Source organism: Ambystoma mexicanum, chromosome 6p (assembly GCF_040938575.1).
Source record: "Ambystoma mexicanum isolate Mex_15411 chromosome 6p, UKY_AmexF1_1, whole genome shotgun sequence".
In the NCBI taxonomy this organism is placed as follows: Eukaryota; Metazoa; Chordata; class Amphibia; order Caudata; family Ambystomatidae; genus Ambystoma; species Ambystoma mexicanum.
In genome coordinates this window covers 1,366,352,385-1,366,379,284 of record NC_090935.1, presented here as the reverse complement: position 1 = coordinate 1,366,379,284, position 26,900 = coordinate 1,366,352,385, and the positions used below count along the sequence as shown (strand labels likewise).

The 26,900-nt window shown below is 46.0% G+C and overlaps 1 protein-coding gene across 17 annotated transcripts in view; it reads right to left on the bottom strand.

Moving 5' to 3' along the window:
• Positions 1–26,900, bottom strand: part of MPDZ (multiple PDZ domain crumbs cell polarity complex component) — a 1,735,289-nt gene that overhangs the window by 492,880 nt on the left and 1,215,509 nt on the right. The window lies entirely within an intron of this gene.

The window sequence follows — 26,900 nt, the reverse complement described above, 5'->3', positions numbered from 1 at the left end:
CTAAAGTAAATAAACAGACATTGACTGATGAGAGCAATAACAACTTTAGCCTAAGCAGCTCAAGAGAAAATGATGACTTTTTTTTTAAACAGCAGCAATTTTTTTATGAAAACCTTGAAATCATTAAATGTCTTGTATAACAAATGCATGAACACAAAGCTTAGAGGGAAATCAATGTAGTGATATCTGCACCTGCACAGATCATTCTTTATAATCCATTGAAGTGGGCACCGTTTTGTTTGAACATTGGCAAGTTAAGGATGGCACCCATTTTAAAATTCTGATGCACATTACACCGAGTCTATATAACACCATCTTAGAGCACCTCAAATGGGTAATAGATACAGCAGGGGTCGGTATCTTGGTGTTCCTGGTTCTTTCAGTGGTGTTAGATAAAGTCAGCCAATCCATTCTTCTAACATGCCTTTATCACGTTACCACATACATTTACCATTTCTGGGATGACTTTAAAATGCATACAAAATCATAGGTAAGTAAGAAAATAGTGATACTCGGTCCAAAGCTCACTGAACACTTAGGTGGCCAGGTAAGTACTTTGAAGTCACTTTAAGGAGAGTGCCAGTGTCAGATCACAGTTCCATGGGGAGTAAAGGGAAACGTTAAAGGTCCATCCACACTACTGGATAAAAGTACAGAACAACCCGCATGTGTGGATGCTGTGACAATCAACCCCAGGGAAGGCCACAGGAGACCCAAAGGAAGAGTTCCAGAGGTCAGAAGATCGACACAGAAGAAGTTGCTGAACAGGAGCACCACCAATGAAAGTGTATGTTGAATTGCAGCTAGGAATCGCCTTCCAGTAATATCTATCACAGACTGGGGAAACCCGGGGGCGGGGGAGTATCATGAATAGTCACCCTTCCCAGGACCCCAAGGTAGGTACTCACATCAGTGGTTTAGGCAGAATTGGCTCCAGTGACACAAAACAACCTGGTAAGGGAATGGCCCTTCTTCACAAGTCAGGTTTTCAGGATCCAGTTCCTAGGGCATTGCACACTGAGCAAACAGCAATCCCAGAAACATAGGAGAAGACCACAGCCTCTTCCTAGGACATTTACCTTCAAGACAAGAGTGAAAGATCCTTTGAAGAAAATTCCTGGAAGAAGCAAGAACCCGAACAGACAGTCCCCAGCAGCAGAGTGAACACAAGAAGGCAGAAGCATGGTAGCAAACGGAACTCAGGAGAAGCTAATGTCTGGTTGCACCCTCTGACATCCAAAACTGAATATCTGGTGGAGTGGTGAACTCTCTCCAGAAGGACAACGGCTCAGAAAAGTGGTAGGCTCAACCCAGAAGATATGTGGAGCAACCAGAAGTCTTCCAAAAATCCAGACAAGGACTCTAGCACCAAAAACCTCAAACTAGGATAGTGCCATGCCATTGCACTGAGCAGGTATTACCAAATGAGAGCTTTAAAAATACCCACAATGGTGGGAACTGGCAGGAAATTTCATTCAGCGGGTTAGCAGACCTGCGACCTTCTATTTCGGGAACCCGAGAGCAAGAGAGTGTTAGGGGTAGGGCACATCCCAAATAGCCCTAAGGGGGTTGGCCCGAGGCCAGTGAGCCAATCACAAAACAGTTGGTCAGATGACCAACCATGCCAGTTGGTGACTGGGACTGCCACTCTGTCAAAGCCACCGCCACAGGAAGTGGGAGGGTGTTGGGTAAGATTTTCACAGAACTGCTAAATCTTTCTGACCTGGGTCAACCCCAGAACTATTTGCTTTGTTAGTGGGATCTTTTTCATTAATGCCGCAGTGAGTCGGAACCTTTTTCCACACTCACATAATCTTTAACACTTTTTATGGGTGTCATTTTTTTGACTCTCTATAGTGTCTTTTTAAAGTTATCCTCTTTAACAACTTATTGGCAATAAGTGCCTGTTGTTGCTGGGTTGCCCTAGGGGCTCCCCTTTTAACTTTCTTTTGCTAACCTTGGATGAACTACAGTTCCCAAGGGTAGAAAGGATCTTTGGATCCCTTTTACATTTTATTCTGTGAAGCCAGCACACCCCGTTTTATGGGGAGTGCTGGGGAGATACAATGTATCCCCTTTCACACTAAAACTGTAACAATTCTGTTACAGGGACAAGCTTACCTTCAATGGCTGGTGGCAGGGATACCTTGTATTAATTTGGTGCACCTTTACCGCGAGCTGCGTGCACAGCTGCAGTAAAGGCACCTGAGAGTGCTCATTTTACCAAAATGGCCCCTGTCTTCTTTTTTCGGCATTTTAGTGTTTCTTGTCGTTTTTTGTTCCTTCCCCTGACATTGAGGGTGGGAAATTCCTTTATGTGATTTTCATCTTCGGCCGAAGTCCCCTGGACTCCCCGCCAGACTCCATTCAGTCTGTGAGGGTACGAAGCGAGGGAGGAATCCAAAACTCCCCAGTCCTTTGTCTTACGTCTTGCTTGAATGTGGTCAAATCCCAGTGGGGGGCTGGCTGTCCTGATTGGACAACCAGACCGCCCATTCTTGTAAAATGCAGTGAGAGAATGCAGAGGATGTGCTGTAGTTCCTGATAAATACTTAGAGCCTGGAAGCTGAAGAAAAGTCGACCACTGGAACCGAAACTGAAGAGGATGATGAAGGAAAAGCGGCTGAAACGATTTCCAGCGACCGGAGAGCCTGCTGTGTAACCGGAGCCTGCTGTAGCCCTTCCTTCCAGTTGACCTGGGGACTCTGAAAATGACGACCCCGACCTAGAGCCTGGTGAGACCCATTAGACTAAAGAAGACCTGCATTTTAAGCCATCCTGTGCGTTGCTGCAATACCCCAATACCCTGGGACCTCGAGCCACTGTGCGGTGCACAGTCTTCCGAATTCCGAATCTCGCTGAAATTTCGTGGGCATCCTGGTGGATCTCCAGAGACACAAATCGAGTCCGAAAAGTCCCCTCAGCAGAGTGCTTGGACCTTTGAAACAACAAGAATTCAACCGTGATTTTCTGTCTCCTTCTGTGCTCCTTGAAAAGGTCCCAAATCTGCAGAACCACATTCAGCCACGAGGACAAACTTGCCTAGAGCCTTCTTCATTGATCCCTGCTGCAAAGTTCCTTCCAAGGTCTTATTTTCAGTCACCATGACAAGGAATCCACTGACTGGGTATTTGGCTGCAGACCTTGAGGTCCTCCTGCTCCAAAATCCTCTTCAATGCTGAGGTACTCTGCTGGCTTGGGTATGTACTTACCTTAAGTCTGTTAGGATTTCTGTGTAGCTGTGGGGTGTTTTCTGCGATGGGGAGTCCTCTCATCAGGTGCACACAGTCCCACTGCTAGAATCCTGACAGGGTGTCTTCAAATTTGTCCTAGTGACCCCCCCTTCTGCCACTGAGAACACCCATGCTCCAAGAATAAGGGAAAGACTTTTAAGGGATTGGGACCTTTGCCTAGAAAAGAAAATAAGTGTTTAAAAGTAGCTTACTTGTAACGAGTTGGCTGGTAACTGTAACTCTTAAGAGTGAGCAGTTACAAAAGTTCTTACTTACCTTGGATGTGTGATGCACTATTCTTAAAAGTATGGTTAGCATCTTTTCTTCCTTAGAAACTGTTTTGCCAGTCTACTAGAAAGTAGATGTGAAGGTAGTTTACTCTCCTGTAATTAGGTTGGGCCTCTTCCCAAAAGTAAAGTTTTAGTTTCACCAGATTATTTGTGCAGGATAATTGTATGTATGAGTGTCCTCCAACTGTTGGTATCACCAGATTAGTCCTTTGAGGATAATTGTATGAGTGTCCCCCCAACTGGGTCTTGCTTCCCCTAATTTGCTGCTAGCATGTCCAGAATAAGTCTGTATTAGGTTGTTGCCTACCTAGAATAACTTTGAATCATTCAGTAAAGTGTAATATTAGGGTTTACTTTCCCTGTGATATCTAACCTAGAGTCTGTGCCTCTAACTGTCCCTGACAAGTCATACTTCAGTTATCCTTATAGCTGGGAAATATCTAACATGGACTGCTTGTGATATATAAAAAGTATATGGGTGTTACTTATCTTGTGTTAGCTGTGTGCCATCCAGAAATAAGTTACAAGAGTTCTCTATCTGTGGTTCACTGATGATTTCAAAAGCACCTGTACATGAATATTACATCCTTAGGTTTTACTCACCTAGTATAACTGTGTGTTCTCACAAAAGTAGTTATATGTTTTTACTGCACCTAGAATAAGTGTTCGACTATTCACCAAAAGTATATTGTCCAGTTGACTGATTATGTGATTTGAACTGAGAATCACTGTACAACTGGAAGGGTCTACTGCCCTTGCATTACTGAATATAATTGTGAAAGTAACCATTGGTTTTTACTCCCCAAGAATAGGTGTGACCTATACTGAATGTGTATGAAAAGGTTTGGACTTTCCTAGAACTACTGTTAGATATTTCAGATAAGGTCTATACTTGGGTCTGTGTGCCTTCAAGTATAGTGTTGTGTTTTTTATATTGTGATTTCATATAATGTGTTAGTGCTTACTTGTATTTAAATCAATCCTTTATTTTTACATACATAGTGTTTCAGTGTTTCTTTAGACCATTTATATTACCATTTCACTTGTACTGATTCTACAGCTCTCTCTCCCTCCTAAGATAAGCCTGGCTGCTCTGTCTGCGCTACCAGGTACTCAGGTGGTACAGCCTTATACTAAGAGTGGAGTCTTGTACTGCCTCATTTGAATGGTTTTACTAACCCCTTAGTTGGACTTCAGAAAAACTGTCCTAACAGAGGGCTAGTCCAGGGAACTGTACTAACCGACACCAGTTAGGACTGCTAGGGAGAAATCTCATTTCTGTGATAATTCCCTTCAACCTTACAGACCCCCAGCTCTTTTGCTGTACTTTAGACTTTTTAATTGTGACCCTGGAGTGAGGGAGCCCTTTTTCTCACTCTCATGTGTTTTGACCTGATTTGGATTGTGTGTTTTCTCCATAGGAATCTACTTTTTGTATGGTGACACCTTCAGTGCAGTGTCACAGAGAAATCCTTTAGATTTCTCTTAAGGTTTAAATACCTTCTCTTGGGTAAACTACTGTTCCCAAGAGTAGTAAAGTGGAATTGACTTTACTTACCTTTCTCTTTGTAGGTCCAGCACACACCATTTTATGTGGAGTGCTTGGGGGTTACTTAGTAGCCCCCTTTCTTACTTACTCATGTAGCATTTTTTATGTTACCCTGACTACATTTAATGGCTGGTGGCAGTGGTTTAATTGTCCTACCATTGTGCGTTTTTACCGCAGGCTAAATCCCCAGTTGCAGTATAGCACCCATGGGTGACCATTTTGTCAAAATGGCCCCGGTCTTCTTTTTTCGCCATTTCTTGTTTGTGAGGTCTTTCTCGGGTTTTACTCTGCGCGCAAACCAGGTTTAACCCTTTTATTCATTTTGCCTTTGGCAGGCTTCAGTACTGAAACCCGCCTCTGGCTCCAGTGTGTCTGGAAAGGCAGAAAGTAGGGGAGGGGCCCATAACTCCCTGTCCTTAGTCTCCTTGGTTACCTGAAATGCACCCAGTGCTGATTGGCTGGCTGGCTGGCTGGCTGTCTGTCCTTGCAGGATAGGCACCCTGCTGTGTAAGTGACAGCTAGGCTGTGCATGAATGGGAGAAAAACGCATAAAAGTCAAGGTTTTTAAGACTGAAGGAAGAGTCAACCACTGGACTAAACATCTGACGAAGGAATCGTGAAGAGAAGCTTGCTGCATCCTCCTGGACCGTTGAACTGCCCAGTGAAGCCCTGCTGCTGTGCTGAAGCTCCAATTCCGAATCGTCTCGAGAAGCCCGGAATGGACGACTTCTTCCCTTGGGTTTGTGGGACCACCAAACCCCAAGATGAACTTTACTGGAAGACCTTCCCCAACTGGCTGTACTTCTTTGCTGCTGCTGGAACAGAGTGTCAGGGGTCGAGAAATCCATAGTCGAGTGTATCATCTTATAACCGGACCAGAGCTCCAGGAAGATTCTGAGGACCATCCCGAAGCAGGACGACCCAAGCCCGAGTGACCTCACCAGAGAGCTGGACTCCAGAAGCAAGGGAAGCCCATCAAGTGTCCAAGATCCGCGGCAGTGCTATTTGCCGGTAGCGGAAACCGCAAAATGCTGCTTATCTGAAAAGAGTCTGTAGCTGCTGCCGACCTTCAAACCGCAGTGCAGGAGTCCTCCCAACGTCCTCCGTCTTGTCCCCACGACTGAGGCCCAGGAACCCAGGATCTGCAGGACTGCAACCAGAACAGAAGCCAGCTGGATCCTCTTCTTCAAACCTAAGGTACTGTGCTGACTAAGGGGTACTTACCTCTTTTATATGTAGATTACATTATCTCACTGGAGACTTGCAGTAGCTGCTTTTGCAGAGTTGATCTCAGCTCTGTCTTTCACAAGCCTAACAGCTTGCGGCCCAACAGTGAATCTTTTTACTTCAACCTCAAACATTGTGCAAGACGTTTGTGCTGTCTAATGGAGTGTCTCAGCTCCATAGACATTGTTCAAACTGACTTTTGCTGTCCTGGCTCCCTGCAGACTCTTCTGACCCATTGACTTTGATTCTAACTGTTCCTCATAGGTGGTGCATATGTTTAACTTGCATTCCTGGGAAAGATCTCATCTAGACTTCATTGGGAGACTGAAAAGTATTCAGATGCTCTGAGAACCTGGTAACCTTTTTCCTTCCCTAACCATTACTTTTCCACGACCTCAGAATTTCCTAACCATTCCTTTTCCATGACCTCAGAATTTTACCAAGTACAAAAAGTGATATATAAATGCCAATATGTCCTGGCAATTGAAGTCACCTCAGGGTGTAAGAAGTGTGTGTGAAGCATCTCTAACAAATATCTACTTGCGTACCTTGATTCTGAGAATGTGTTATGAAGTGTATTTTTATTGTTGCATATTGCACCCTTTTAGAGGCCTTATTTAACTTTGACTGTTAAATAAATAATTATGTTACTAGAAAACCTTGAGAGTAATTGTGATTTGTATACTTGTATTTGTGGATTTCAATGCTAAAGCTCTACAGCTCACATTTACCCCTCTTGAGATACGGCTGGCTGCGCAGTCACTCTACCAACTTGTATAGTAAGACCTATACCAATAGGTGGGTTACCTAATACTCCACCAGCAATAGAAGTTCTGAATACTTGACATGGACACCTACTGCCAACCCTGACTGCCTCCACATACTTCAAAAATAAAGCCTTTGGTTCAACTTCAGATCAGTGTCCACATAAGATTCTGTGGAGCCAGTCACATATTTCATTTAACAAGCAGTTTAGAAAGGAATAACGGATTGGATATTTGGTGACAATTCTGTAAACCCGATGATCCGTGTGTAGTTTTGTTAGTAGAGAAACTGCTATTGCTAGTTTAAGAGTCCCCACCACGATGTTTGTAATGGGGGAAGAGTGTCTTTTTTCAGATGTTCAGCCATTTTTCAAAGAATGGTCAGTTAGTTAAACATGAGTGTCTGGTTGAATATCTGTAGGAAAGCAGGATGGAGTACGAGATGCTCATATGGAAGAGCTTGAAATGAGATTTTACTGCAAATCCCATGCTAGATTTGACTGAAAGCATTGCAGTTTCATCAACCTTGGACAGTTCTAGCAGCAGGGCATGTTTACCATCTCATATATCCAGGGTGCAACATGTGCCCTTGCCAAGAAATTGTGGGGTGTTTGGGTTTATGGAATTGAGGTGGCAAGTGGCTTTTTTTATGGCTGGTGAGTAGCTTGCAACCTGAATTCCTACTCCCTGTTATGAACCACTGATCTCTGAAGGTATCTGTTTCGCGATTAAGCTATGTGGTTTCCTCAAATGCAATATAATTTTACTACAGCCTTGCCTCATGTGTTAAAAATCCCATTAGCCAGGTAGCAAATCTCACTAGCGAATTAAATAGGGGTCCTTCACATATATTAAAGCTTTTGGTTTTAGTCATTATTGTGCTAATTGGCTGATAATTTTCTAGCATTATTCCTGCTAGTAAATGACAGACTGTACTGCATCAACATTTCACATACCACACCATGAACACACCACAACACCAAATCTCACAGCACACAGAAACGGCACGCAGCATACTCAAGACATTGCACTTTTCTCATGGACCTCTACTGCAATAGTATACTGGCATGTTGCATCCCATGCTTGGACTTTGTAACTCTGTAATCAGCGCCTTGATGCCCATGGAATTAGTGTGAATTATAAATGTGAAAATAAATACTGGACGCAGCACACACGGCTCCTATCTCACAACTAAGACAACACTTTCTAAAATAAATAAACACAACACAGACATCACAACCCAACCACAAAACATGTCCCTTGCAGTGCACATACCATGAGGCAACACAAACCTGCATAACACTAATTTTACATACAACACACAAATCAAAACAAAAACTCACCAAAACCGCATTCAGACAAACAACTCACTTGCACTGCACTGCACTGCACACATACTACAGCACCAAGCACACTCCATATCACTGCTCACAATCCACATCAACATGAACGCTTGACAGGACCACAGACACTATGGGACCCAAATAATCCACAACACCATGAACATACCGAAGCCCAATCCAGACTAGAAGGTGAAGGGGGCGTGGGGGTCGCCAGGCTTTGGACTCCCTGCTAAGCCCACCCTTCATTAAACACAGATGAAAGGTGACGTGTAGGGACAATTGGTTTCTGACTCACTTCCCTGACCATCACATAACTTATTTATCCTGTATCTAACTCTGTATTTGTAACTAAGTAACTTGGTGTGTATCTATGTATAACCATGTACCTTGCACTAAGACTACTTCTGTTGGGCGGCATTCTTGTAACCCTGAATGAAGCCTTCTTACGATCCTCTTATAGCGCCTCAATGCCTTTGGGCTGTGGTGCGCTCTACAAATCCAAATAAATAAATAACCACATGCAATTTCAAATTCAACTAGAGAAAATCATCAACATCATGAGATTGCATAGGTGAGCTATACACATCCTAAATAGTAACACATATTAGTACAAGGAAAAATCAAAACATAAGCTAAAATACAGGAAATGCTAGATGTGCATTGTCACTGTTAGGTGGTTTTACCAAAGTACTGCTTGTGGCAGAACGTAGGAAAGCCCTTCTAGCGTTTGGCCTGAAATACTCAAAGGTTTGGTAGCAATGGACGAGCACCCAGGCTTAGTATAATGAGGGAAGAGGGCGGTAGTAGGTACACAGAAGTCAGAGCATACCTTGGTTCAAGGATTCACTTATACACTGTGAGATATAAGGCTTTATTTATATAGAGTAAGGCAAACTGTAATACTTCTAAGTTCAGGTAAATAGAAAAAAACATATTCCCCAGTAAGAAGAGCACTTGCAATATTCTTAGCACAGATAAACCATAGGAAGTCAAAGGTAAGTATGTTCAGAATAGCTTTTAGGGTAACAAATCACATAATAAAATCACCTGGACCATATATGCAAACTGTTTTTATAAGTTTGTATCCAACCTGTCTAATGAGTACAACACTATCTGGTATGAGTCTTTCAATGTTCAGAGGGGTTTCTGGGCCACCCGGGACCAGGGGTCAGGCAGAAAAGATGTGAAAAGCAAAGTACAGTGTCAAGAGTGGTAGGATCCCTCTGGATTCCCTACAGATGCATTTAAGTAACAACAGTTGGTTTCACAGCATCAGGGCGGTTAGACTGACCCCGTAAAGGACTGCCCCAAGGACCAGTGTTCCAGGCCAGGCAGATGTAGGGTTAGAGAACAAAGGGTTGTCCCCCAATGTAACTATGGAGACCTGGAGGGGTGCAAGATACAAGGTTTCTGCAGCCCCCAGAGTCTCAGGATCAAGCAAGCAATCTCCAGGTAAGTTTACCAGGAGATGGACACTGTCTTCAAGTGAAGAAGCAGTTGCTGCAGGATGGTTCCAGTGGTGAGGCGACAGCAGACCCGGTCACAGGTTTCTCGGTCGTGGCGACAGAGGAAGGGTACTTCAGTGGATCTGGCACCAGCTCTTGTGCAGATGGATGCCCAGCAAGGGATCTTCTCGGGTCTGGCTTGTTGGCACCTTTTTCAGGCTTGGTGGAATGACAGTTGTTGCAGCGGTCAACTCTTCTCCATTTCACAGTCCTTGATGGGACCTTTTGGAGCTGGATCGAGTTGCTGCAGGTTTAGAAGAATGCCCACAAAGTAGCAGGCGAAAGTGTGCTTCCGAAGACGATACACAGCGATGCAGCACAGTTCCAAGGGCATTGGTGAACTGCAGGATGTGGAGGTTGCAGCTCTTCCAGGGATGGCACAAATCGTAGCATGTCTCGAGACTGGTTAGGCCCACCAGTCTATGGGAGGAAGTAGTCTGCTTGAGATCTTCTCTGTCGCTTGTAAGTCAAGATCGGGCCGCAGCAGTTACTCAATAGGCTATGGCGGTCGTTGGTAGTTGCTGGAGACATCCTTCTTCATCCTCCTCTTCAGACACTTCTGTTCCAGTGGTTGACTGAGTTTCAGTTCCAGGACCTTGGAAAGTATCCAGGAACACCGGCTAAGTCCACCAATCATGACCCATGTAGCATTCAAACTTGGGGGGTGGTTGTCCAATAGGGACAGCCAGCCTCCCAGTCTGAACTGGTTTTAGTCAGGCACACTGCATGAAAAAGGACAGGAGAGTGTCACCTCTCCAAATTCCTATCCTGCCAGTCACCCAGAGAACCTTTGCGGGGTTCACTTGGGGAGCCAGACAATTACAAAGGGACCAGAGGACCCTCCACTGTCCAAAAGCTAGAAGAAGGCATCAGAAAGGACACGTCATCTTGTTCAGGGCTTAATAAAGTGAAACCACAATTTTGGGTAAATGGTGTCCCTTGTGTGCCCTACCGCAACTGCAGAGACAGCCTGCAACAAACGTCCACAAAAAGTTGTGCAAAAAGGTATACTGCCACCAGCCTGAACAGAGGTTTTGTCACAGTAACCAAAAAGTTACTGGAGAGTCGAGAAAAGGGATACAATGTCTCCCCTAAGCACTCCCCATAAGGTGGGGTGTGCTGATATCTCGAAATAAAACAAAGGTAGGCTAAAAAGGATCCCCCTGCCCTGGTCAGAGATAGCCTGGAAAATAAAGAAACAAAGTGAAAGCTCTAGGAGCTGCCAGCAAACTGCACAGGTGGTCAGGGCACAGCCATCGCCTTTGGATCCAGACCCTGGGGTTGGACCAGTGCGGGAGGATCACCTGTGTCAAGGATCTTCAGGGAGTGGGGGTGAGAAACCGAGGTTGAGACGTGGTATCCCCCCCCTTTCTCGTGCCCATTCCCCAGCCTATTTTATAGGATTCTCCAATGTCAATAAAGAGGCCAACTCTTACATATCTCATTGGACATGTCCCGTTAATCAGGTCAGGCAAAGTCAGGCACTTGACCTTAATCACATACATCTGATACACATTAGCTGCCCCCACATGGATGAAAGGCACAACATAGCGACACAGGGCCTCATTACAAGTGTGCCGGTCTGGTGTTGCCGGACCAGGACTCTACGAGTCTGCGAGCGGGTGCCGTCCCGCCCACCAGGGTCAGTCCTGGCAGGCAGAATGGCACCCACCCGCAGACTTTCACGGAAGCACCATCACAGTTATTAACGGTGCTGGTGCTTCCGTGGGATTAACATTTTCCAAGGTTTTACCGGCACGGTTACCACCGGACTTGTAATGAGGCCCACAATCTGAGCAAGGTGAGACACGAGAAGGAGCAAATCTTCTGGGGCGAAGGCGAACCCACTGGAGCAGGACGTTCGATCGAGGGACCAGAGCGAACGGTGGGGTAACCCTGAAGGTCCCTGCCGAAGGCCATTGCCTCAGGGAAACCGTGAAGGATATGCAGAGAAAGCCAAATTCCAGACAAAAATAAGCCTGCATTGTTTGTCAGGGATGCCAGAGACCTCTCCAGAGTGAACGACAGATTTGGGGAGGCGAGGGCAAGTCTATGGTATCAACCTTGACTTGTGAATGAAAGCCGCAGAGACAAGAAAGGAATGCACACACCCAGTGAGTTAGCGAAAGACATGAAAAGGCAGGTTTGTGTCAAGGAAAGATTGAAGCCGCAAAAGTGTATCTCACAATTGAAGGTTGTGTGCATGCTGATGAGACGCGAAACAAACTCTGAAGTTACTGATAACTGTGAAGCCAGTGATAGAGTAGCGGAGTGGTCCAACGAAAGGAAGTAGCCCACTCGAAAGTCTGTGCAAACTGTTTGCTGTCTTGTTATATAGTGGAAAGTGAACCAACTTTGAAATGCGCAATGGTCAAGATTAATACTGATGAAAGGGGAAGTTAAAAGGTGATTGCTTTAAGAGAAAGATCTCTTGGAACTAGGTTGATTGTGTTATAGAACTATCAATACCAAGAAAAACTGGGGCAAATACCATAAGGGAGAGATAAAGTGGAAGTCGTCCTGTGGAGGTCTATGGAAAAAGCCTTGCACATTTGAAAGTCTTCGACAGAGTCTGACCAAGGGAGCCCTAGAATATGAAATAAGCTATGGGGAGGGAACCCCTAACAAATGTGAATAAAGCTTGGGGAAGGGATCCCCTGTAAGTGCTGTGGTTGCAAGGTCCGAGCCTATCTGAGGGAGACTTACATGATGTTGAATAGGGTACTTCTTGTGTTGAAAGGTCCGAGCCCGACAGAGGGAAACCTACGTGAACTTTTGTTGAACTGTGAAAGAACTTTTTGAAAATTGGAATACGTGTCTGTAATGTGGAAGGCCAAGCGGGCCTCTACCCACGTTTTGATAAGCCGCGTCATCCTGTTTACGGGTGCCACCTTACTCTGTGCCGTCCAATGTGGGGAGGAGAGCTGACTCAGCCAACTTGGCCTTTTATGTTATAACACTGAATTTCCTTTGCATACACATTCCCCTTTACACACATTTTGTATAAGAGGTAGGGCAGGCATTAGGTTTTGTTAGTATAGGCCTTTTTGACTGCCTAGGACTGGGTTTTCGTTATTATTTCATGGTAGATACTACTACCATCATAGCTATAGGGCAAAGTAGGAGTTTTTTTCAAACCCCAAGAATTGAATAACATTTTGAAACTTGTAACTTTTGTGTCAGTGTCATACTTGTGATACCATGCCGCCCTTACAGATGCCAAAAAGTTGGAGAAAAGTATGACTCCAAACCGAAATACCAAAATGTGGTCAAAAAGGTTCCATATACCAGAGTAAAAAAGAGAGTGAGTGGGGAAAAAGGTTCCCACTCATTCAGGAGAATTAGCAAAAAAAATCAGGTCTCCAGCAAAACAGTGCTGGGGGACTCAAAGAGAGTGGAGATTTCGCACAAGAAAGAAATCTAACCTTGCCATCACCTATTTAATGAAAGCATGTGGTATGCAACAAACACTTCCCAAACAATCCTGATGTATAAAAAAACACTATTTCCTCATTATAAATAATAACAAAAGATATCTGAAGCACTGAATGACACTGCCATATAGCACCATGAACAAGAATAAACGCAAGAGCCTTCTTCAGGAGCGCATGGAATAGTAGAGAGAAAAATCCTACTGCATTTTGAGACAAATCTGAAGACATTTTGTCTCATCTTCCTAGGGGGAGCTGTCAGGAGGAATTTTCATAAAGGTGCTAATTCCTCTCTACCTTAGAGACCCCCAGCTCTTTTGCTGACCTTTGGGAGTTTGAACTTTTAATTTAGTTTTTTTTCTGTGCTTATTTTCTTTGATTATGGAGTTTAAGATAACTTCATATGCATAATTTGTTCATTGTTGTGTCACACAGCACCTTTGGCACTGGGATGTTCTTTGGATTTCCCAAGGGTTAAATACCTTCTCTGGGATGAACTACTGATCCCCAGAGAATGTAAACTTAAATTGACTTTACTAGTGTTTTTAAATTCATAGACCCAGCACACACTATCTTCCTATAGGGTGCTGGAGGGGTTTTTCCCGACCGCGAACACCAGTAGCTAAAAATCGGGGCCGCCATGTTTTTCAATATGGCGCCCAAGACCCTCTGTAAAAACAGACTCCGGTCATCTTATTTCACTGTTTCTTTGTGGAAAGGTCCTTCTGGTGTTTAACTCTGTGCCCCAAACCAGGTTTGGTCCCTTTGTTCATGAGCCTTTGGCGGGCTTCAGGACTGAAGTCCGCCCTTGGTGTCTGAGTGTCTGGGGTGGGCAGGAAGTGAGGGAGGGGCCCAAAACTCCCTGTGCTTGGTCTCCTACGAGACCCAAATGCACTCTGAGGTGAATGGCTGGCTGACTGTCCAGCAAGGACAGCCACCCTAATGGGTGAGTGACAGCTAGGCTGGATGAAAGGGAGAGAACTGTTTAAAAGGTGAGTTCCCAGGACTGGAAGGCAGAGTTGACCACTGGAACGAAAGAACCGAAGACGAGCTGGAAGAGGACGGCTGCTGCACCCACTGGACCGCTGGTTTGCCCGGTGAAGCTCCGCTGCAAATCCGAATCGCCAGGACTCCATTCGACAGAGAAGCTCCTTCAAGGACGGCTTCTTCCTTTGAGTTGGTGGGACCAATCAGCTCATAAGACACCTGGACACCATTCTCAAAGCTGGTTAAGGTATAGCCAGGGGGAGGGAAACCAGTTTGTGTTTTGAAGCTACAGCTACATGAACTGAAATGACTCCATTGTTTGCTCTGACGACGTTCCCGTGCAGGAGTCCTCCGATGTCCCTCCCATTGAAAGTAACTGAAGTGCCATTTGGCTCCTTTTTCAGGGGAGCACACACTGTCTCTACAACTTAGAGTTTGTTACTGTAGTGTATCAGTGTTTAATATTAAGTTGATTTCTACTAGTGAATGTTTCCTAAATGATTGTGCAAATAAATGTATAAGTATTTTCTACCAAGAATCCTTGAGTGTAAGTGTCTACTTGAACCACTGTGATTGTGACACTTCTGTGTAACTTCATCTACTGCTCACATTCCCTCTTGGGATAAGCCTGGCTGCTCAGCTTGCTACCAAAAAGTGTGTGGTACAGACTTATATCAAAGGTTGGTTTTTGCTTACACCTGTAGTCCTAATTGTGTGTGATGTTCCCAGAGGGTACTGCATGCAATTCTGCCTAACAGGAGCCACCCCCGTTGAGGCTGTGAGGTAAACCCATAAAGTAAAACCCTCCAAGGGACAGGGACTCCCATTCCAGTAAGGAACTCCCTACAACTGAGACATTGTATATATGGGAATACCAGTAGTGGATCTGAATGTCAGCTGTGGAACTCTGAATAATGTAGAATGTGCATTTGAACAGTCGTTGCAAGGCAATGCTGGCGTCTCAATGGCCTTGACAGTTAACCACACCCTTTTGGTATCTGGTAGCAAGAATAAAAGGACTTTCCATTTTGAATGGAGGAGGAGAAATGATACGCAGAGGCGAGTCTCTGGCGTACCAACATCATTGGGAGGCGGAGCTGCTCTGCTGAGCTGAGCCGGCTGTGGCGCGGAGAAGGACCCAGAAGAAGGTCCAGAGGGAGACCAGGAGAGAAGCATGAGTGAACGAGAAATGTGGCCTACGGGGCACAGGGCTCTGCAGAGTCGTTGAGGCTGAGCCAAGCCAGCACTGAGGGAAGGCATGACCACAAACGGGGCGTGTTGGGCCTGGGGCCCAGGAAACAACACTGAACCCGGCGAGCGAGAGAGGAATGAGTGCCCTGCTTGCAATACATGAAACAAGAGAGAACAACATAGCGGCAAGCAAAGAAATACTCCCACTTTTGTTCAGGGGAGGACGCCCAGGAGCTGAGTAGAAAGCCAGCTTCACCAGGTCGAAGCCACCTCGCTGGAACAGGACCTGCTACGGAGAAGGTACGTGGGTTGCTCATAGTAGAGGGGGGCATAGAGACCAGACTGTGAGAAGGGGCGAATGAATAAAAAGTCTAGATCCCTATGGGGCAACCTGGTACAGATAGGGGGACCGACATACATAATAAGAGTGTATATACAAAAGGTATGGGAGCCCTTCTATCAAGAACGAACACAGCCAAATAACCTAATCTATGGGTAGGTTCCCACTCAGGAAGGTCTACAACCACATTTGAGCTCACTACACTTCACAGAGGAGAAATATCCATTTGCATATCAGTCTGGTCTCAACCAATTGGGCAGTCTAGCACCAAAATGCTAGACAATAATCCTCTCAACAACAGCAACCCCATACATGTGTTTCAGTCCTTTTGAGCCTCATCAATGAGGTGAAGCTGTGCTTCAATAAGCAAAGTGAGCAAGGGGCCCAGGTCTGGATTACCCTGGGAAACCTAGGGTGAAACCTCAAGTCCATACACATATATACAAAGGTCTGGGAGCTCCTCTACCGAGAACAAACAAGGCCAAATAACTTATTCTATGGTTAGGGTCCCTCTTGGGAGGGTCTACAAACACGTGTCTGGGGTTGCTGCTGGTATTCTTGTTCTGAGGAGAATTGCCTAGCATTTTGGCAGGCATTGGACTGCCCAAGTGGGTGGGATCAGACTGATATGCAAATTGTTATTTCTTCTCTGTGAAAGGTACAGCGAGTTAAAACGTGGCTGCAGACCCTCCCTAGTGGTCAACTTTCCATAGAACATTTTATTTGCCTGTGTTTGTTCTCCGTAGAGGGGCCCCCAAGACCTTTTTGTGTGCATAATAAGAGTGGTTACTGGAGCCCTAAAAACCTGAGTCTTGGAATCAGCCAAACGACTCAAAGCCAGACACAAACCCAAGAGAAAGATATACTAAGAGGGGACACACATACCCCTACAAATCAAGCGAGAAACTGGGAACAAGAGAACCAAGGGAGCCAGGAGGGACCTATAAAGCAAGTAAGGAATCCTTCCAAGGGGAAACCAGAATCAAGCAATACTGGAATCTCGAGGGGAGAGACCCACATAGTTGGTGGAGGAGGACTTCATCTACGACCACTGAGATAACTGATGTTTTTTGGAACTTGAGAGTTTATGCTGCATATCGGAGGGAAACCTTTTATTAATCTGGAACTCTGACAAGGTAGAAACAAACTGATAAAGTAAGGAGACACGTTTCCTATTAAATAATTGTGGGAACTGAAACTAGGAGAGATTCCTCAAAACAGTGTTAGATGGCAGAGTAAAGAACACTGAGGGCAGCCTATGTTGCCTGCTTTCCCTTTTAAGTTGTTTTTCCAAGTGGTAGGGCCAGTTTAGAAGTTAGGATTTGGACAAACAATAAGGTTTGCTATTTTGACTAATTCTGACAAGCACCTTTAATTTAGTTTGTTAGGCAGAGAGATTCCCTATGAGCAATAGGGTCAGTAAGGCATTTTGTATAATTTAAAAAAAAAAATCTGTAGTAAAAGTATGTCTTCTGGTCCAAGTCTTTCTTGTGGTACACCACAACTTCTAGAACAGAAGCAATTATGAAGAGACTTAAGAGAAAGCAAATTAAAAACAGGCAGTGGAGAGACCACCAGGGGGCGCAGGCAAGATGGAAGCCTGAATGTTAGCCTCCTCGAGAACCCACAAGCAAAGGCTGTTATTTAGAGTTTTGCCCAGACTGCAAGTACTTTAAATACATCTTTTTGCGGTAAGAAGTGATCAGCTGTCATTTGGCACAACCCCAGTAAGAATCGGTGCAGAATTGCCATAGACCCAGCCTCGACTTAGAGCTCCGGAGGCCCGGTCACTATGGCGTGGTGAGACTGAGCAACAAGAATTGAGGAGCACGGGACGGCCCAGCCGGGCAGGCAGAAGAGCACTCACCACTCGCCGGCCCCCAACGACACCCACGGACCAGGCTGAGCGCGCCATCCGGAATTCCCACCCACAACACAGTGTCACCCAAAGCAGTGCAGTCCCGCACAACGGGACGCAGAAAAGCAGGCCCGGAGCGGACCAACCTGGTAAGAAGTGGAACAGGGAGGGGGCGTTACGCACAGGGTCACTAGCGCTCAGAGCGCTCCCCATAACCTCCCTCCCACTGATAACGAGGCACAGCTGTAGCAAGAAACTGCACATCACAGGGCGTATCAAGGCCCAAATATTACACGATCGCCCTGCACCCTGCACGCTGGAACACAGAGGCCCCCTCTGCCTACCAGCCCATAAGACCGCTCACTGGCCTGGCAGAGGGCATCAGCCAGCACTCCCCTCTGCAATTCGCGGGAGTCGCCTCCATTACCACAGAGCGACACGAGGGCGTAGGCTACACAGTGAGACCCAGATGTAAGCCTTCAGCATTGCAATCTCGGGGCACAGTCCCCCACGCTTAGAGGCAGCTCAGCAGGGAAGCTCCTGCTGAGCCCTGGGAGCTCCACAAGCCCCCCCCCCCTTATGCAGAGGGGAAAGTAATCACCAATAGCAGGCAACTTAAGCCATTTTACCAGAAGATGAACAGGGGATAAAACTCATGTGGAGAGCCTGTTAGGGAGAATTCTCAAAAATGTGCTAATTCCCTTCACCTTAGAGACCCACCACAGCAACTTTGCTGGATTTTAAGGACTTCATTTTTTTTACCTGGAGAGAGTGTGACCCTTTTTTTCCCACTCTCTCATGTATTTTGATGTGTGTTTTACTCTTGTGTTCTTTGATTATGGAGTTTTAGACAACTCCATAGGCATCATCTTTTCATGTGCGTCACACAGCACCCTCAGTGCAGTGGCAAAGGGACGCCTTTCAGGCTTTGCCAAGGTTTAAATACCTTCTGTGGGATAAACTACTGTCTTCGAGAGAAAGTAAAGTGAAATTGAATTTACTAGTCTTTTCCAATTCCTAGACCAAGCACACCCTATCTTACTATACAGTGCTGGAGGGGTTACCTAGTATCCCCCTATATCTAGATACTCATGTAACAGTCTAATGCTACCTTTTTCCATCGAAATGGCTGGTGGCAGTGGTTTTACAATGAACTACCATGGTTTTTCCCGACCACGAACACCGGTAGCGTTAAATCGTGGGAGCCATGCTTTTCAAAATGGCATCTGAGCCCCCTTTGTTTAAACAGGACCCAGTCTTCTTTTTTCGTCATTTCTTTATGGAAAGGTCCTTCTAGAGTTTTATGCTGCATGCCAAACCAGGTTTGGTCCCTTTGTTTCATCGCCTTTGGTGGGCTTCAGGACTGAAGACTGCCTCTGGTGCCCGAGTGTCTGGAGTGAGCAGGAAGTGAGGGAGGTGCGTGATTGGCTAGCTGACTGTCCGGCAAGGACAGCCACCCTGCTGGGTGGGTGGCAGCTAGGCCTGAATGAATGGGAGGAAACTGGATAAAAGGCAAGGCTCTTTGCTTGAAAGGCAGAGTCAACCACTGGAACGAGTGAATCGAAGATGAGCTGGATGATGACGGCAGCTGCAACTCCTGGACCGTTGGTTTGCCCAGTGAAACCCTGCTGCAGGTCTGAATCACCATGTTCATCTCGATAGAGAAGCCCTTCAAGAACGACTTCTCCCTTTGTGTTGGTGGGACCAATCAACTCGTAAGCCACCTGGATACCATTCTTGGAGCTGGTTGTATTTTCCTCAGAGTGCTGCAGGAAACCGAATAGCCAGGGAGAAGGACACCAGTTTGTGTGCTTGACTAACAGCTTCCGAAATCGAAGATTTACCAAGTGCCAGCTTTGACCAGTCCCAGTAGAGTGCAGGAGCCCCCCCCCTCCCCACCCCGACTTCCTCCCTCTTGTCCCCACGACTGAGGAACAGCGAGATCTGCAGGAACTGCCAGGAACAGAAGTTGTCAGCTGCATCTTTTTCTTCATTGTAAGGTACTGTGAAAACCCGACCGAGAGAACTTACCTCTCACTGCAAAAGTGCTTGAAACTTTGGCAACTTGCAGGCCTAGTCAGCTTGTGACCCAACATATGAATCTTTCTTTTATGAACTACTTCTGAGAACCTTGGCAAAGACTTTTCTGTTTAACTACCAGAACTGCTTTATCCTATAGAAGATATTAGCCCATTGACTTTGACCTAACCTATTTAATTGAACCAACTTCTCTGGTGAACTCAAACTATTTGTACTGTCTAAGAGTAACTGTAATATTCGTTTTATTAACTTATGCTCCTGCTTCAAGGTACTCTGAATGCCATTTTTCTCCTCCTTCAAAGTAGTTTAAATGCCTCAGACCCGTACCATGTAAAGTACTGAAGTATATTTTTGTGTGACACGAGTGACTCCTTCTAGTGAATGTTTTATAACTGACTGTTGAATACATTAATAAGTGTTTAACCAAGAAACCTTGAATGTAAGAGTATATTTGAATACTTGTGATTGTAGACCTCTGTGTAACATCCTTCCAGCTCACATTCCCTCTTGAGATAAGCCTGGCTGCTCAGCTCTGCTACCAAAAACTATGTAATACAAACCAAAGGTTGGTTGTGCTTACACCTGTAGTCATAGTTGTGTGTGGTGGTCCCAAAGGGTACTGCATACAGACATTTCCTAACAGAGCCCACAAATATAACCTCAAGTGTGTTGAAAAGGCCAGGAAACTGCACACCAATTACATGCATCACTCAAAGCCGCCTCCTGCCGGCATAGATCTTCAAGTGTACTCAACTTCAGAGGGCAGCAGCAACAAAACAAATGAATTAAAATCAAAGAGGCCCACCCAACCTCCCAGGTGGCACAGAGCCAGGGCAGCCCCAAAGGGAGAAGGCCTCCAGCATAAAGAGGGGCCATCGCCAGTCAAGCAAACTCCAACCAAAGACGGCTGGGGAGCCAAATAGCGCTGCCAAACTGCATCAAAAAGGGAATAGTACCCGAGTGTGAGACTTTGCTCCCCCAAACTCTAGCCCTCATCAGATGTGGCGGGTGCGCAGCAGAACACACAGTACACAGAACTAGCAACATACAGACTGAAGGACTCAGCCGAAACTGTAGCCTGTAAGAAGCCCATGCAGGGGAGACTGAACCGTGCCACAGCCCAGAAGCTACAGAAGTTCAGGAGAGAAAGCGATTTCATGGTGGCCTCAAAACCCCAAGAGGTCCCACTCATCCCAGGAGGAGACCATGAAGCCTTGACTAAAGCGAATGTGCGCCTCCTGCTTGGAGAAATCCGGACCCTAAGCAACAACATGACCGCCACAGTCAACGTTCTTCAAGAAAGAGTGCATGAAGTGGAAGACAAAGTGGAAGTGTTGGAGAACTACCAGCAATCCACAGACCTCATGGAAATGAGAATGGAAGGCCGACTACAGAACCTAGAGCAAATGAACTTTGATCTAGCAGCAAAGGTCGGCGACCTAGAAAATAGAGAAAGAAGGTCAAATATACATATTCAAGGACTAAGGGAGACCCCAGAAGAGACCCCGGCAAGCCGAGAAAGGAAAGTGAAAGCATTGATAAACTCCCTTTTCACCACGCCCCTAACTCCCAAGATCGAATATGACAGAGTCCACCGTCGGGCGGTCCAAGATCAGTTCTGGCAAAATGCCACCATTACAGGCAAAAAGCTGAAATCGTGCGGTTAGCAAGAGAATGAGAGACCATAGAGTTTGAAGATTCCAGAGTAATGATATATCAAGATCTGTCCGCTGCTACTCTTGCACAAAGACGGGCCTGCCGCCCCTTAACTACGTGGCTATGTGAGCGTGGCATGAGATACAGGTGGGGCCACCCCTTTTCACTCTCTTTTGATTATGCAGATGAAGACTACAGAGTGGTTTCTGGAGAGGAAGCAGCACTAGTGTTGAAGGGACTAAAGGACAGAGAAGACAACAGACGGGGAAGAAATGCCATCCTCATCGGAGTTGACACGGAGACCGCTAGGACCAAATCTGAGAAGGGGACGATCTAAGGGGGCAAGGAAATGCAAAAGGCTGAATCCCGCTTAGGGAGCATATGCTAAATGAAGCAGTGTATTGAATAAACAAGAGTCCAACGGAGGCAGACGCAGGGGTAAAGAAAAGCGAGAGGTCATTGGAACTGACGGTGCTGCACGAATAAAGGATTGTGAAATATCTCAAATCAGCGTCTTCCTCCGCTTCGGACTCTGAGAAACATAATCTGTCGGGCTGGGCAGCAACTAGAGTTGCCAAACCACAACCGACCCTCTTCATGGTCGAGAAGCTTGAAAGTTAAAAAGTTCGGGTTCACAGGGAGACATCCGTAGTGTGGCCATATGCTTAGCATTAGGGTGTCTCAGAAGTTAAGGTTAAAGACATTCTTTCTTATTCTTTTTTTATCTTTTCTTATTTTTTCATGGGGTAGGAGGGAAAGGAGGTGGTATCTCGAGAACCAAGGAGCATGCCTATTACAAGAGAAAGGAAACCTGAGGTGAACACGCCTCACCCAAGCAACTCTGTTAGCGAACAAGCTTTGGTCTCAATTTCCAAGTGCCCGTACACTCACCTAACTGCCGCGCCGACTCAAATTTGTTGTACACAGTGCATGTATCACAGCATTTCAATGGTGACTGACATCATACACATAGGGTCTCTAAATGTAAAGGGTCTCAACTCGCCGCAAAAAAGATCCATGTTGACAAGGTTGTTCCAACAGTCCAGGTTAGACTTATTATTCGTTCAAGAAACAAAGTATAAACATAGAGAGGAATTTCCACTGAGGGGAAAGCAAGTGGGAGGGGCGTTCTGGGCCTCAGGACCGGACAAAAAAGGTGGAGTAGGCATCATATATTGCAAGTCTTTAGAGCTATGCGTGTCTCTGACACATAGACCAGAGTGGAAGATTTATAATCATACATGGAACCGTTAGATCAAAAGAGGTCACACTGTGCTCAGTATTTGCCCCCAACACCCAGCAACTGACTTTCTACGAAGACCTCCTCGCACGATTTGATAGGGAAAGGGTAGGTTCTTTAATCTGCGGGGGTGATTTCAACCTGATCATGGACCCAGCACTAGATTGGAAGTCCTAGAGGGAAGGTGCAGTCCCCCCACAAGACACAGGAGGGTTCCGGAACCTGGTTAATGAACACCTTTTGATAGATGCCTGGAGAACCCACCACCCGAGGCAAAAATCATACACGTTCTACTCGCCCCCGCACAACACCTTCACCCGAATAGACTATTTTCTCCTGGAGGGGGACCTTGAACACCATCTGGGAAGTGCTAATATAGAACCAATAGGGTGGTCAGATCATGATATGGTTGTGATAAGACTAGACCTGGGTCCCAACAAACAAATAGACAAACGCTGGCTATGTAACAACACACTCTTCAGAGATGGACCTTTTAGATTCTCCATGAACACAGAAATAAGAGAGTTCTTTGAAAGAAACAACACCAGAGACCCCCCTCGCAACACCGTTTGGGAAGCAGCGAACCACGATAAGAGACCTTCTAATGGCCCAAGGGGCTTCAGTCAGAAGAATCCGACAGCTTAGGGAAACCCAATTAAAGAAACTAATTAGTGAAAAAGAGGCCACCCTGGCGAAAGATGCAGCAGCGGCAAAAGAAGCGTTAACAGAAACAAGGGAACTTAGACGAGAGCTGAAGGAAATCTGGCAGGGGAAAGCATTAGTCCACCTTAGGTTTATCAAACAAAAGTACTACAAGAAAGGCGATAAAGCAGACGCGCTGCTCGCCGCAAGACTTAGCAATCAAAGAGCGGAAAGACCTGTGAACAAACTAAACTCCCCATCCGGAGCCATCCTGACTGACCCAAAGGACATAATTGCCCGCTTTGCCCAATTCTATGAAAAGTTATACACCTCTGACTGAAATTCTTCCACGGAGAGCTAGACAAATTTCATGGCCAAAATGTCATTTCCTCGAATACAGTCCACAGACCGCAAACAGCTCAACGCCCCTATAACGACAGAAGAAGTTGACCACGTCATATCCAAGTTGAAAGCAGGTTCGGCCCCGGGCCAGGACGGCTTCACTCCGGCTTTCTATAAGAGACTAAAAGGCACCCTCACCCCATTTTTGACCCAATTATTCAATGACATTATGTCCACAGGTCAAGCACCACTCTCATTCACTGAGGCGAGAAAAGGAGGGTAAAGATAAGCTAGAGTGCGGCTCATTTAGGCCCATCTCGCTACTAAACGTAGATGCCAAAATATACGCCAGTATCCTGGCTAATAGACTAAGCAGAGTCCTCCCACTCTTAATTCACAGTGATCAGGTGGGATATGTGCAAGTTAGACAAGGCTCAGGCAATATTCGCAAAACGCTAAACCTAATGGCGACAATAGAACCATGTGACGCTGACCTCACCTTCATCTCGGTCGACGCACAAAAAGCATTCGACCGAGTGGAGTGACGCTTCATGAATCATATTCTTGAAAAGGCGGACCCGGATCTGATGGATCCAAGGGGCATGCGCGCTTTACAGAAACCCGAAGGCAAGAGTTGTAGTTAATGGCATAGAATCCCCCCTATTTCAACTAACTAGAGGGACCAGGCAAGGCTGCCCCCTCTTGCCGCTAGTCTTCGTCCTGGTCATGGAACCCCTGGCCCAGATTATCCTGAGTGAAAACTCTATAATTGGCCTTCAGAAATCTGGCAAAGAATATAAGATGGCCCTTTTCGTGGACGATGTCCTGGTTTACGTAACCCACCCTTCGCAGTCCATCCCAGCACTCCTGGCCAGAATGGAAGAATTCGGCGCACACTCTGGGTTTCGGATCAACCGAAACAAGACATTAGCCCTTCCCTTGAAAAGCAGAGACATACATCCAGATTCCAACCCAGAGAACTGGGGCCTAAAGGTAAAGCTAAACAACTACAGATATCTGGAAATAATCATTAAAAAACAGCTAAAGGATCTGTACCCAGCAAATTACAAACCGCTGTGGGCACACATTCGCTGTGACACAGAAAACTGGGCGAAAATAGGCCTTTCCTGGGTGGGTAGGTTTACGGCAATAAAAATGAACATCCTCCCGCACCTTCTCTTCCTGTTCCAATCCCTACCAGTAGTCCTGCCAGGCGCCTTCCTGCCAGAAGTCAAAAGAACATTGCTTGCGTTCTTATGGGAGAGAAAGAAACCATGCATAGCTATAACACATTAATCCTTCCCAGAGAAAGGGGCAGCCTAGAATACCCTGACTTTCAGGAATACTTCTGAGCAGCACAGCTTCGTGTTCTAGTAGACCACATTCGAGAGTCCAAGCACAAACAGTGGGTTCACTTACAAAATGGGCTCTTTGCCCCGGTCACTCTGGGAGGGTCTACAAACACGTGTCTGGGGTTGCTGCTGGTATTCTTGTTCTGAGGAGAATTGCCTAGCATTTTGGCAGGCATTGGACTGCCCAAGTGGGTGGGCAGTCCAATGGGCACCTCGAAAAACTATCCCACACAAAGCACTCGGACACCCGGTTCTGGGAGTATTGTGGTCGATCTGGAAAAAGGGAAACACGAGTTTGGCAGGAATAACTACCTGGCCATCGTCCCTCAGCTGCATCTGGGCCCCTCCCATTCGAGACATCCTTATAGACCCAATTCGCTTCCAGCCACAGTACGAGCAGGGACTAGTCAGAGCAGGCCAGATGTGGAAGGAGGGAGTCTTCCTAACTAGGGTGGAATTAGAGGAAGCATAGCAGGGCCTCAAAAGTAAACCGCTCCTCTACTTGCAATTGAAAGGTGTCCTCACAGACCCAAGATGGAATGCACAGCCGCAACGCCCCCTCACCCCCTTCAAAAGAATATTGAACACACAGAAGGCCTGATCTCACAAATGTATCAAGCACTACTAGAAAGAGGTCACCTGCTCACCCCCCACACACAGAGTCAATAGGAAGAAGCATTGGGTTGGGAGAACAATCAGGAAGAGTGGGAGGCAATATACCGAGCAGTCTGGAAATCATCAATAGCTGTCCAATATAAAACGCACAACTGCAGAATCCGCACTCAATGTCACTTTACGCCCCACGGCCTAGCCAAAATGTACGCGGTACCAGCCCCTACTGCTGGAGAGGGTGCTCTCAAATCAGTACATACTGGCATCAGTGGTGGCACTGCCCTAAAGCACAGACGTATTGGAAGGAGATCCTAGGCTGGATCCTCGAAATAGAAGGTATCATTAGGGATCTCACCACACTCCTGGTTTTTTTCGGGGTGGAAAAAATAGAGGAACACTATCAGGTCCTCCCCCACATGCCCAGAAACATACTCCTAACAGCCTGAGATTGTAAATGGAAGGGAGCCTTTCTGCCCACAAAGAAGGACTGGCTGTATAAAGCCAAGGATATCTATGAAATGGAGAGACTCACGGCAGCACTTAAGGAAATGTACACGCATATCGACATGCAATGGCTCCCCTTCTTAGAATACTGGGAAACAAATTGCGCAACCCCAACAACCTCCCCCACAACATCAAACGGCCACACCTGCCTGCAGCGATGAACAAACCCGTATTGAACTTAACTGCTAGGCGACCCTAACCAATGCGCACGACCATGCAGCCAAGTAAAGTATCTAAAAGAGTAAGGGCGAAACATGAGTCAGAGAACCAATGCAAGTCTGTCGCCGAGAACACAAGAAGTCCCAGCTTCCAATTGGCGAACAGAAACCTCGAGAAGGGGGGAGGGTGGAGTATGAGGGGCAGATGGGGGAGGAGGGGGTGGCTGTCCTCTTTTGTCTTCCTTCCTTCACTATCTGTTACTTTTTGTCTTCTTTCATGTTGAAATACAAAATTTAGATTCAGGTTTTTCAATTTTACTGCCGCCTCCCACGATCAGGGAGAATTATGATGTATTGTATGTTAAACCTATGGATCTCAATAAAAACAAACAAAAAAAACAATAAAAAGAGGCAGTAATCAAGGCTCTACTAGTGGTGGGATGGCAGAGCTACAGAATGGGAGCTGTTCCTGAAGGACTGATTGAGTTTATGCAGCAAAACTCAGAAATCTCTTTGGATTCATCTCTATTCACTGTCCAAATTTGTTTTCCACTTGGTGAAGTTGTTAACATTTTGTGAAAGACCAAAAGCGATAACAAATCAAAATCAAACTGCAAGGTGAAGGCAATATGAAAA